This window comes from Emydura macquarii, unplaced genomic scaffold, assembly GCF_026122565.2.
Source record: "Emydura macquarii macquarii isolate MOO-44397 ecotype Brisbane River unplaced genomic scaffold, CSIRO-AGI_Emac_v2 contig_561, whole genome shotgun sequence".
Taxonomy (NCBI): Eukaryota; Metazoa; Chordata; order Testudines; family Chelidae; genus Emydura; species Emydura macquarii.
In genome coordinates, this window is record NW_027130698.1 from 4,382,627 (window position 1) to 4,396,459 (window position 13,833).

General features: G+C 40.3%; 1 protein-coding gene across 2 annotated transcripts in view; it reads right to left on the minus strand.

Annotated features, from left to right (window-relative positions):
• GARRE1 (granule associated Rac and RHOG effector 1) overlaps window positions 1–13,748 on the minus strand; it is a 92,529-nt gene extending 78,781 nt beyond the window's left edge. The window contains exon 1 of one of the 2 annotated variants that reach the window (XM_067540069.1): window positions 13,676–13,748. The gene's annotated coding sequence lies outside the window, so the exon portion shown is untranslated. The remainder of the gene's footprint in view (window positions 1–13,675) is intronic. The other variant, XM_067540068.1, reaches the window with a different exon arrangement.
• Window positions 13,749–13,833: the final 85 nt, after the last annotated feature.

Consider the following 13,833-nt stretch of genomic DNA (forward strand, 5'->3'; position numbering starts at 1 on the left):
TCAATTACATAATAGTAAAAAATAGTTTCAGAGGCTGCTGATCTGACTTAATGGTTACATTACATCTGCATGTGAGAAAACCTAGGTTCAAGGCTACTCGAAGCAGAAAAATATCTAGCGTCTACAAATATTTGGTTCACTCAAAACAGAAAGAAAAATAATTGGAATAATGATGGTGGAGAAATGCTCTACCTTTATGGGGAAGAAATCCAGGGCCAGATTTAGGGGCAGGCAACTCAAGCCATTCCCTGGGGTGCCAGGCTTGGGAGTGCTGGGTTTGGGGTGCTGTTTTTGGTGTTAGCGACAAAAGGGAAAACGGAATGTTTGAAGTAAAATAATTCCGGTATTCCGTATGTGGATTCATTTTTCACTAACCTCCTAGAATGTTCTGGACTTGGTAGAACTCGTTCAACCTTCCAGACTTTGAGAACTACATTTTCCTCGAACCTCCTAGAACGTTGTCAGCCATTCCCTCGCGGGTATACAAGGGGCACTGCCAGACAGTCAGTGAGATATAAGAACAAAGTGAAATGAGAGCCTAGCTGCAATATCGTGAACCTAGTTTTATTGTGCTATTGTGAAAGTGTACATGTGGGGGTGCCAAAACGGAGGGAGGGGCACCAAAGTTGCTCCTCGCCTGGGGCGCCATTTGGTCTGGGCCCAGTCTTGAAGATATCTATCTACTACTGTACATTGTTTGAAACATTTCCTACTGACTGGCAGGGCATTCTCCAAAGTGTTAGCTGGATATGTTGGTCTTTTATTAGTGTAGGAACATGAGAAAAGAGGGGAGGGAGAGTGAGCAGCCAAAACAATGACTCATTTAAAATGCTAGGTTTTTGCTTCCAAGTGCTAATTTCCCTAGGTATACCATGCTGGGATAGGGAGGGACACCATAATGTGTGTCTTAGTTTTGGCTAAAAATAAAAATGAATTGAAACAAATGATTCTCCTAACTCAAAGTGGCACTTGCAAATACTAATGTATAATAATTTTTTATACAATTCTGACATATCAAGCAGTAGAAAGAATATTGTAACTCTGCTGTCAATTCAGAAGCACAATTACTATATGCACAAAAAAGGGTGGCTTTTTGAAATTTTTCAGCAATGGAGTGGTCAATTTTAGACGTTAGATACTTGGAATTTTGTTAATATGATCTGGACAATTAGATTTTGAAGGTAAAATTTGCAACCAAAATATATGCTATCACTTCAATATACTATAGAACACAAATTTTTTTTTAAAGTGCATCTCCCAGAAGTGATATATGGCTTATTTCATTCCTCAAGACATCCTTCCCAAAAAAATGCCTCAGTGTTCAGTCAGCTAACAATGGGTTCAACAATCTCAAAAGCTCAAATGTTTTTTTTGGGAAACACAGAATTTTTCAATGTGAAGTCAGGCCTTTCGATTTCTTCCTGCCCTGACACTCCTGAGCATCTCCCACTTTCAATCCTTTTCAATCTCAGTAGAAGCTTTGCACAGTTGCTACCACACTACAGCCAAATTGGTCTTGATGAAAATTTCTTCAGTCTCCCAGTATCACTCTGTAACCTGGCTCCACAGGCACAGGTACTTCTCTCCTCTTCTCCCACCTTTATGGAAGCACAGCATGCTTACTCCAGGAAGTAAGACACCACAAGTGAAGTTTCTATTTCCCTCATCATAACGCTGAGAACTACTCACCAGGCCACAGGGCTAGCTAATTTAATTTATTTCCAAAATATTCTAAAGAACACAGCTTTGACAGACAATATATGCCTTCCTTATCCCGTGTCCTCCTATTTATAGGTACTCTGAATGAGATGCATTAAACGTAGCAAGAAAAAACAGCTAGTAAATAGAATCTGCACAGCTAAAGAAGGAATAACTAAACCAACCGTCAGAGGGTCAAAAAGGGTTTCTATTTCTTTTAAAGGTAGTTGAGGTGTCCCTCCACTGGACTGTGAGGCAACTGAGTCATGAACATTTTTTCATTTCAACCAATCAATTTGTTCAAATTTAACTTGGATTCTATAAAACTGATTAAAAAAACCCTTTGAATATATAAATAAATGTTCCCTTCTTTTTACATCAGACTATTAAATAGAGCAAGACAGCTTTTGCCAATGGCAACCCAAATAACCATGTATGCTTACAGACACTAAATCCATCGCTGTGCAGAGCAATCCATTGCTGTACAGAGCGTGTTTCTCCCAATGACTACACTCAATTTATTCAAATAATTTACCTTCTCTTTGCTGGAATAGATGAAAATGCTAGTGGCAAAACAGCAACACAGACACAATCCATGGGCTTTGCCAGTACAGGAGCTTAGGCAGGAGGGAGAGGTCTTGTTAGTGGCAACAGATTGTGTTTGCTGCTTCTGCCATTAGCATTTTCACCTACATTCCAGCTGAGAGAAGTTAAAGTATTTGAAGCAGGAAGTTAAAGCATGGCTTTTTCCACCTACGTACCAGAAGAAGGAAAGTGAAGCAATTTCTTATGCAACAACTGCATTCTACCGCTGCTCAAAGACAAACTACACAGTGGGATTCCCCCATAAAAGAATTAAATAGTTTGGGAAAATATGAAATTCCTGCCACTAGAAATTAAATTCAGCCTCCTATTTCCACTTTACTTATTAAAACTAACTTCTTGGTCACTTTCTTTCTCCCTAGACAGATTTAAAAAAACATCAGGCAAGCGCTGATTCCCTTGCCTATGTTTCTAATGGAAAACTGACCATGCCTGCACTTTGACTGTGTTCCAGCGTCACTGATGTCACACCTGTAGAAACACTATAACTTCTGCTGCACAACCAAACAAGGTAGCACATTTAGATGGTGTAAAAATTGTGGCTTTTCAAGACTTTTCAATAATATTAGCAGAATTTAAATCTCCCAGCTTCTGTGTTTTAATATTTAGAAAAAGACAATGAAAGAAAATCCCTCACACATTATAGTGCCTCATACATTTATGCAACTATTTTAATAGCAGCAATTTGGAATTAAGTCATGACTGGGACTAACAGTGATCAAAATGTTATGGTATGACAAAACAAGGGTTTCTCCCTCCCTACCATACAAACCCCCTGGCTGGGGAAGGCAGGGAGAGATGAAGGAGTGCTCCTGGATGCAGGGAAGGAAAAGGAATGAAGAAGAGACATCACTAACCTCCATACCAAAGCCAGTATAAGATGGTAGGAAATCCTCCTGCAACTTCGACTTGGTAAATTTTGTTTTGCATTTCCCTGCTAGTGTTCCAGTCCTCACTGTCTGATTAACATACAAAATAAGAAGCAAATACCAACAAAAAGGGTCACTGCAGGACAGAAACCAGCAGTGTGGGAAATGCATGAGGAGCCCTGGACCCCATAACAGAAGAGGGAATTGGTTACGGGATCTGAGATTAAAACTGGAAGGAAACCTGAAAAATCTTTCAGTGTTCATTAAAATCTGAGACACAAAAAGAAACAGTAAGATGAAGTGCAAGGGAAAGAAAAAAAGAGGGGCACAGAAAAAGGTGGGTGACTAGATGGATTCAGCAAAAGAAGGGATCAAGAAAGTTGTGAGTTTGGCAAGTGAAGTGAATAATGACTTTTTTCTTTCTTTTTTTTTTTTTCCTATCCAGCTCCCCCAACTAAAGACAATATTTCAGGTGAAGTCTAGGTCTCTTCTCTAAAAGAAGAATAATTCTATCTACCTGTTTGGGAAGCAACCCATCTGGATGGGCGGTAGAGAAGAACAAATCAATTATTAAAAATGTAAACCACTGGCCCGGCCCCCCAGCCCTTTCCACATCTAATCAATCAAATACAATTTAAATTAAAATAATATTTCTAGAGCCTGTACTATAACAACACTGATGGAATGTTTCACTGTATATTGAACTGTGGTTATGTACAGGTCATTAAACCATTTAAACTGGCATCCTCACTAGTGAAATGCATAGCTAGCTGGGTCTGATCTAATGTGTTGTCTTCTGTCTGGAAAAGAAATTCTTCCACAGACTTCTTTTGATGCCTTTCACATTGTTGGCCTCTCTTTGCCTTCTGGATTTCAGTATGTAGCTTCCATTTAAGTACACATTCCTTTGTCCACATCTTGGACAAAATAAGATTGTTTTTACTAGTAAGAAGTGTTACTTATCTACCTCTAACCAAAAAAGTGTTTTAATACTGCAAGAAAACAAAAGTCTATACTACTAAAGTTCCTAGAAGATAGTGGTTCTAGATCAACCGAAAGCCTCCTAATCTATCTAGATTTTTATACCACACCCATCATTGTACCCTGGAGTGCCTTGCCTCAATTATCTCAGTTTTAAGCTTCTCAAATGTTAATCTAATTTCTAATGGAAGGTTCTTTACTCAGTGAAATCTTTTAGAGTCACAAGAGAATTAAAACTATAAATTGGCTATTTAGATACCTTTTCTTCCAATAGCCTTCATACAAAAAGTCAGCTTCAACATTTCAGTAGATTTTGAAGGAAAAAAAATGAATTTGAGGACCCACAAAACACTGGGAGAGCAAGCAAGCATTTTGGTATAAATGTCAATAGGCAGGTACTTCTGCCACAGGGCTTGCAATTGACCATTCTAGTTTGTCTCCAGTGAACACCGAGGCGACATAATCCATCTGGAAAAACTGGCTGACATCAGTTTGAGAAAGAACTGCTTTTCATAATTAAAAACTAAAAAACAAGTCTTACCGTTGCAGCGAGCTTCAAGGCACCTGTGTTTGAATATTAATTATAAGGAGGACAGTTCTTATCTAAGAAGGTCTCTGAAATAATATTATTTCTATTTACAGAATTGCTAAAAATGGCATCCAGCCATACTCTAGGAGATGTCCTTGACATAAATGAGCTTGCTACATATGTATTTTTAAGTTACCCCATCAAATTCCTCCCCTCCTCCCCCCATCAGACAATTCCCCACTCCTACAATTACAATTTCCCACCATTTTCAAAAGCCTGAGAAAATAAGAGGAGTCTTGCAACAAGCCCTGAAGGTCACCAGTTATGGACTATTTCAGGCCTAGTAATGTCTCAGTGCAGTCCAGCCAATCAGCAGGATTGTCATCTGCTCAAGTCAGCATACTGTGCAAATAAATTACAACTTCTGACAAACCACCCCTCTGCTGGCCTCAAACCATTTATGTGCTAGAGCAGTGGTTCCCAACCTTTTCTCTGCCATGGCACACCTCAAGCTCCAGGGACCTCTTTTCCACAACCCCAGCCGGCAGCTGCAGGAGGGGGGCAGAGGAGCCAACCCATTGTTCACACAGGAGGGAAGAGGAGATGAAGCAGTGATGCAGATGGCAAATCAGAAGGCAGCTCTCCCCCCCATTCTAACATGTACTTTTTCAAAAAATTCCACGACACACCAGTGTCGTGCAGTGTGCCACGGCACACTGGTTGGGAAACGCTGTGCTAGAGGTTGCTCCATGATAGAAATGTCAAGGTAAACATTAGGAATAACAATGATGGTGTGCCAAGAATGCTAGAATGTACTGCCAAGACGCCTCATCTAGTTTGATGCAGTACTGTAACAAATACTCTCACACATCCCTCAGCACAACACCTACACCTGGTTCTCCATTTGCAAGTTGTAGCAGTATAACTGTGTCAATCAGGGATGTGGTTTAATTATACCAGTAAAATCCTCATTCGTGTAGATGTAATTATACCTGTATATCAAGGATACCAGTATACACACTAGCTTATATCTGTATAATGCACCTTTGTGCCAATATAATTGCATCTACAGTAGAAAGGGTTGTACTCCTTTAACTATATTGGGACAGTGAACGCTGTGCAACTTTCCAGTGTAGACAAAGTCTCGCTCTCCATCATATCACATCACTTGTATTTTCTCAGGTTTATCATATAAGTTAACATGGACAATGAAAGGAGACCAGTTCAGCACAGATACTCAATTCAAAACATAAAGCAAGAGCAGGCAATCAGGTGGACAAGCCCCATTTACTTCCCAGAGAGCAAAGAAACTTTTGAAAAACAAATGCACTCTGTCTGTTGAAGCACTTTAAAACAGAATATGGATTTACCACTTTCTGTTGACAGTTATGTTTAAAAATATTAAAATTTAAATACTTAATTGAATTATTTGTATCTATGTAAAGTCATCTTGTTTGTGATTTTACACCAATGTCTTGGAAAAATGTACATTCTCTAAGTCCTCATAAGTCATGTGTATTACCTTTTGTTATTGGGGGAAACAATTTTTTTAATATTGTTTCTGTAACTGCAGCAGCTTTTATAAAGAAAGTTCGTTTGTTTTTAAGTAGAAGGAAAGCAAAATGTCAACAGCAACAAAAGAGAGCAGCAGCTAATGGATGGTTGCAATCTAGACCTAAAAAACATGATTAATTAATGTACAACTTCCCCACCCACACAAAAAAAAGTTTGTCTTTTGACATTAAACAACTGTGGCAACATTCATACCAGCATCATTCAGATGCTCTATATCAGTGGTTCTCAAACTTGTAGTGCATTAACAGCTTTTTGGTGAGCACAGATCAGAAGATTTTGAAACATAAGGGAAGGCAGATCAATGAGAGGATCTCTCTTCCACCAAGTAGCCCACAAAATGAGAACTCACTACTTCTAAACCAAAAACAATGAGGAGGGGGGGCAGCTAGAGGGAATTCTATGGAGAACACCATATTTTTGCATACCATAGTGGTGAGCAACCTCTACCTTCAGGCATAGAAGTCATCAACAAAAAACTTAAAAATGGCAAGATTTCACAGCTTTGTAGTCTACAAAAACAACCAAATGAAGCAGTACTGCCACATGCTAATTTAAAGATATGTACACAGAAATTGACTAGAAGAGCTTTATTTTAAAATGTTTGAAAATGCATTAAGTTGCCATGAAAATCAAGCTCCAGGACTGACACACTGCCTAAGGAATTGACCTCTGCACTGCCATTTCCAAAACCCAAATTCAGTTTACCCAATTAACAGATTTCAAGCCAAAAGAGACCTATATGTTGCAGGCCATTAAATTTCATCCAGTTACCCCTGTATTGATCCCAATAACTTATGTTTGATTAAAGCATACCATCCAGAAGGGCATCCAGTGTTGACCTGAAGTCATCAAGAGATTTCTAGGCCTAGTCTTTTGACATCTGGCCAAAAGGATCTCAAAATGTGAAGTACCAGTGCACTCAGCTCCTGGGGTGGCAGGATCATCTCATATTGTTCAAACAATAACTTTTATAATCTGAAGAGAACCCATCCAGCCCTCAGCTAAAAACATGGTCACTATGATATGGAGAGAAGAGAGTGTGGAGTAACAAGAGCCTCTGGTACTGCACTAAGAGATGAGCAGACAATATATAATTAGGGGGTGAATCACATTTTGGTAAACATTTATCTAACTGACTACATGCATAGTCAAATATGCATAGTCAAATATCATAAAAATATAAGCCATCCCAGAAACTGAATGGGGGGAGGAGGAGAACGGCGCGGGGTGGGGAGGCTTTTCCTGCTACGTCTTCAAAGGAAAAAACACACCGTCTTTTCCCTAAAACGTCTCATTCTATCTTGTGTGTTGACTACAGATTTACTATATCATACCATTTCGTCACCACAAAAATGTGACATTCCTATACAAAAACAAAATATGTATCATTAGTGGTTTTGAACAGATTTCACATCCAGCAACATCTGCAAAGCAATATATTTCACTTAACCAGACCTAAATCTTTTTTAACCACAAAACCAAGCAACAGATTAATTTCAAAATAGCACAGGTCAAATGTACTACCTTTCCACAAGGATAAAAATAATAACTGCTTATGACCAAAGATTACCACATTAGATTATTTCCTGCCTCCAAACCAGTAAGTTGCTATTTCACTATGAAGATTAAATATGATATGAAAAAGTAAAACATTCTACTTAGTGTGTTCATAATATGAATTAGAAGAACATTCATGCAAGTAAGAGCTTCCAAACCGATTCATGCTAAATTTAAACAACGGACTTTCTTTACAATCATCCCCCACTTTGAGCCTGAAATGAGGTCAAAGTGCTGAATCTGACATCACAATCTGTTGCCCTGGAAATGATTGGAATGTTTATTTAAACAGAATTAAAACTGAATAATTCATGATGATTATTTTAATTGTCTTCGAGGAACTGAATGAAAGTAGACGAGAATTTTATACATTATGAAGTTTTATATAAAAAATGTAAAAGTCAACAAGTACTAGTATAATCTAGGTTATTACACTAAGTGTGATAATAGTATTTCCCTCCTTGAAAAAGAAATTGATTTATACCAAATCAGCATAATAGCAAGCTCTGCAGGTCTTACTATCAGTTAACATGCAGAACTGGAAAAAGGATTGCTGCAAATGTATTAAATAAGTGTGGGATTTTAGCTTTGACTAAGGGGACACACAATATTTTAAAGTGTGAAATTAATCTTTCAGCAACATATTAAGGAACTTGCCTATTATTGCCTGCTTGTAAAGATCTGCTTCTTATAAAAAAGCAACAAAATGGCTCTCAAGCTTATGACTATTTAAAAAGTAGCAAAAATTGCTGTTTGTCTAAATGGTGCATCATAAACATGGACCAATATATCTTTGATCATAGGCTGTAGATAATTTATCCTGAAGCCATGAAACAAGCACTGAGGTAGTCATAGACACAGTAACACATCCAGAATAACAATTTTTCACAATTCTATTATAACTCTTCTAGTCTAACTCATTGTTTGAGCAAAAACTGAGAGGCCATCAGAACAGCAGATGTTGCCTGCCTATGGAGTATTTCAGAAAGAAGTTCCTTTTGTCAAAGACAACCACGCTTATCGGGGATGACAAAGATGCATCCACTTTTAGAGCTTGACCTGAGGTACATAATTTCTAAGCAGTTAAACTGGTTAGCAGTTTAATGGGCAACTCCTATTCTTTTTGAAGCTGTTTCGGAGAGATGCATGCAAAAGAATACACAAACCAGATTTCTATCTGTTGAAGTATTTTCTAAGTTTCACTCCCTTTTCCTTCTTCCTCTTTCTGTTTCATATTCTCACCTGGTGTAAGGTAGGTTTGCAAAAACTCTTCTTAGGAGAATTTGAAATACTACTCCTGAAAGAGCCCATCTTATACTTCCTCCTCATGTCCTTTGGGTTTTGATTCAGAATTACCCTTACTCCCACAATGAGGAATGTTACTTCTTCTGAACTTTTTGGTCTTTATCTGTGCAATCTTGCAACAGGAGATGAGTATTCCAAGGAGAAAGAGGTACTTTTGTCTCCCCCTTAAGTCTGTGCTTTCTGATCTCATCTTTCCAGTGTTCCTGTTTTCTGTTGGCCGTATACGAAGAGGGATGTCTGGTATTCTGATTATTAGACTAGCAGCCTCTTATGCTCCTAGTGAGCCTTTGTAGGTTTTGGCTTACAGGAAGTCATCTTCTTGAACTATGAAGGTGATGGGGCAGGAGGGGGATTAGAGATCTCAGAGATTCAGCCACAGGTTTTCCAGGAGAGATCTGGACACTAAGGGGTTTTGCCTTATTTCTCTCTGAGGATGCTTCCATGCCTCTTTACTCTCTGCCTCTATCCTTTCTGAGACATGACCATATCTGCAGGATCTACAATCTGTATTGATGAAGCAGGAGCTTGCCTAACTCAAGAATGAAAATCTCACAGAGCCACTTCTCTAATGTTACAGATATCGGACAGCAGGTCTGGGCCTGCTTCAGAGGAATTTGCCTTCATCCCAGTAAGTCTTGGGAAATTCTTGATACTATCCAGAAACCACAGGCAACCCCAGTGTAATATGCTCACAGTGAGATACCTTACTTAACAAGCATGAACCACATCCTCTGCCAGCTTTGGTTTCAGAATGGATTCAAGGTCCAGTGCACTGGAGTAATTTAGTACTGAAGTGACTGTAGCATGAATCATAGTAGCGAGGGCTTCACTGGAAAGAAAAGGTCACAATGAGTCTTTTTATCCTACTCCTACCTTTTGGCCATGAGATGAAAACATTAACATTCCGTGACTCCCTTTAAAAAGTCCATTCTGAAACTTGGCATGTTAGATCAGAACATTAAAAGTGAACATCATTCTGATAAGAAAAAGACAAGCTTCCCCCAATTATATGTTTGGAAAAGATTTAAACAACAAAAATCAGGATTCTGTTCTTGTATTTCCAGATTATACCAAAATATGTAAGATTCAACCAACCCATATGGCTTATTCTCTAATCACACTATCATTCTATTATGGGCATTGAGCATACTCCTGATTTACAAAGCAAAAGTAATTCCTGCAGTACTGGAACTGAGTTCAATCAACATTTTTCTACCAAAAAAACAGCTAATGTGTTAAACAAGTTTTAGTTAAAAATCTCCAGTGTATTATCAGAAAAAAAACAAAAACACCACATCCAAGCCCTGACAAAAAAAAATTCACAGGTAGCCTGTTTTGTCCTCAACTATCTGAATTCTCCATATAATCTGTATTCTCCAAAATTACTCTACAGATGTTTACAAAAATGGAGGAAGATTAGTATCACACAAATACCACAGTGAAAAGTGGCAAGAGGAAATGGGGAAAAATTAGGGAGACAATTGTACTTCCCCAAAATCTACCACAAAAATACAAAAAGCTGTCTGTAGTCTAGACGTACCATCTTGTTCTATAAAATCTGATGTTATCACAAGTTATATTTTGTAAAGTCTAATCACATAAATTGCCCTATGAACCAGGCCCAGCATGTTGTTTTGTAATGGAGTTACACATGCTACTGAAACATCATCTTTCAAATGAGACATTAAAACCAAGGTCCTGACCCCCTGTGTAGTTGTTAATGGTCTCCTGGCACTCATCATAAGAGCTGGGGTAGGGTCCTGGCTAACATCCAACTCTAGTAGTAACATTCTACTTACCTTCAATTACCCCTGCAGTTACAATGAGAAGATACTCTCCACTTCCTGTTCTAAACTGTCAAGTAGTATTGTTGTGCACTGTTAAAGGGTTGACACATTTCATCTGAGATCTGCATTTCAGTGGTGCATTAATTTATCTGTGTAGAGTTTGTAAAGCACTTAGAGATTCATTGGAATAAAAGGAGCTTTATATATGTGAGATAGTATCAATAATGATAACAATGTGTAGGTCTTAGGAACAGGAAAGCACATTATCACTCCTTAATCAGCTGTCACTAATAGTATCCCTGGTGCCATCATTATACTCCTCCTCACTGCACCAAGAAACACCATGAAAAATGTACTTGTAAATCTTCTTCCACATTGCTTTGGGATGGCAGTTTTCCCACAAAAGCAACTATAGTGGTCATATTTTTCCATAGGATATCATATTTTATCAGAGACAAGAGACACTACAGAAAGGTGCAATCACTACCACCCATAAAGGTAAGTGTACACATGCACCCACCTTACAGGACAGGAAAATGTGTTTCCCTTATTTTGCAAAAGAGGATAATTGGTGATTAGGGGGGTGCATTGAGTCGGGAGGAAGAAAAGGTATTTAAGCATGATGGACATTGTGGGAGAAGTGAAAGAAAAGAGATCAGGAGTGTAGACACACCAGAAGAGAAAAGGATAAAGATTAAAAGAATATGGCATAAGGCATTGAGGACGGGTTCCAGTGAGCAAGCAAATGGTTTCAGCATGTAAATTTAGAATTTTTAGAACTTTAGAATTTATACCAGTTATTCTGGTATTATTTTGGACTAGGGATTATTTAACAATTGACCAAAATATTTGAACCTCAAAAAGGATTTTGGCTAACCCTGTATACATTATTTCTAATTTCCGCACGCCTGTGCACTTCCTGGTTCTGAATCAGAAACAACAAAATATCAATAGGAAAGGCTGATGTCTGAGTATTTCTGGCCTTACCAGAAGCATGGGGAAAACACCCAGGAAACATGTTTTTAGTAGATTTCCAGCCCAGTTCCTCACACCTGAGATATTAATAAGCATCCAAAAGTTTGGAAGCTGATCTGAAGAATATCTTTGATCTGCCCATGACAGTTTTAGATTAATTTAAACATGCAGGAGTCTTTTTACAGAAGAGACTATATGGAAGCAAAAAATAAAACATGGAAGGGCCTCTATCCTTTTGGCTCTACAACAGGGTGATCCTTTGGGGAAGAAAGGTGGACAATTCCATTTTCTATCAGGAGTTTAAGAGAAGATGCAAACCCAGTCCAATTTTACATTTCAATACATGTCTATGCATAGTACTTTGCACTATACAGTCTTTCAAGAACTGAGCAACAGTTCCTTAACCGTGCATTATTCATTTATATCACACCCTTGATCAGACTATAATGCATGTAATAAGGAGGAGGAGGGTTGGTTCATACCTGTGACTGTCATGAAAGAGTCTCACAACATCTAAACCAACATCTATATGTTAAATGTATAGCTAGATATATTACCAATTCTTCATTTAAGTATATAACTACCTCACAACAGGACTTTCTCAAGCTGAGCGAGGGAAATTGAAAAAGGCAGCATTAGCATACTAGGTCAAAAATCTTAAACCTCAACCCAAAATGAAAATCTCTCAGTCTCCCACTAACATTTATCTGTATGAATAAGGTAGCAGGGAAGAAGTTTAAGGAATCGTAAATAAAATGTATGCAAGTTGATATAGGTTTAGCAAGCTACAATGACAATCAGCACTGAGATACTAGTGTCCTAGGCACTTCAGAAAAGCTTTAGCTACACGAGTTATTAATGTATTTAGAAATCTGCTGCTCAGAAGAGACATATCCCCTTTCTGTGATTAAAGGCAGCAGTCACACAGTCTCATAACACAACCGGCTAGTCCCATAAAAAATAATATAATGCAAGACACAGACTAAAACGGCAGTCAACAGAGCGGTCACAATTTCACTCCTTTTTATGCTTACAAGGCTTGAGATAAGAGGATTTATACAACCAGACAAGGCTGGTGGCTGCATGAGCTACGAATCCCTCTGCACACATTGTTCTGGGTCTGTATCATGTTTTCCCCTCTCTCGGGGAGGCTGACTCCAGTGAGTGAGATTAGAGAAGGCCTCTCTAGAGCCTGGCAGCGGCAGCTCTCACATTGGCTCGTTCTTGTCTCACCCAGCGAGGGTTTCAGGGCCGGGTCACTATTTCGCAGGAAGGTGCACTGGAATTCCCGCAGGCGCAGTCCCTGCCGGTTTCACCCGAAACTCTCACACGCAGGTCACCAGCGGTGGGGTGGGGGGGGAATGTATGTGGCAGCAGCGCCGTGGAAACGGCCCCTACGGTGCACCCCACATCCCCCTCCCTGCACCCACGGGGGGGCACCTAGCAGCAGCCCCCACACGCACTCTGCCGGAGGGGCCCACCCCACAGCCTCTCCCCAGGGGCTTCCCCTACCCGACGCTGACTCCCGAGGGGCTCCCCCGAACCCGCCCAGCCCCCCCGCGGGAGCGCCCCCTCCCAGCCACGGGGCTCCCCTCCCTCCACCCCACGGACGACTACGCCCTCTCCCCTCACGGCCTGGGGGGTGTTAATGCTGCCCCTGCCGTCCCTCGCCCCATCAGGGCCCCCCGGCTGCTGCCGAGCCGGGAACCCACCGCGGGGTGGAGGGGTGGGTGGGGGAGAGGAGAGGAGACGGCTAAACCCGCGGGCCATTGGGGGCGGGTGTGGCGGTCGCTCACCTGCCTGCCACGGCAAGTCACCCCCGCACGGCACGGCACGGCACGGCACGGCACGGCCAACAGCCCCGCTCTGTACTCCGGAAACGGCGGCTCCTCTCTCCGCCGGGCGCCGGGGGGAGGGACCAGGCGGAGCGGGGCGGGGAAGAGCCGGCGAGTGA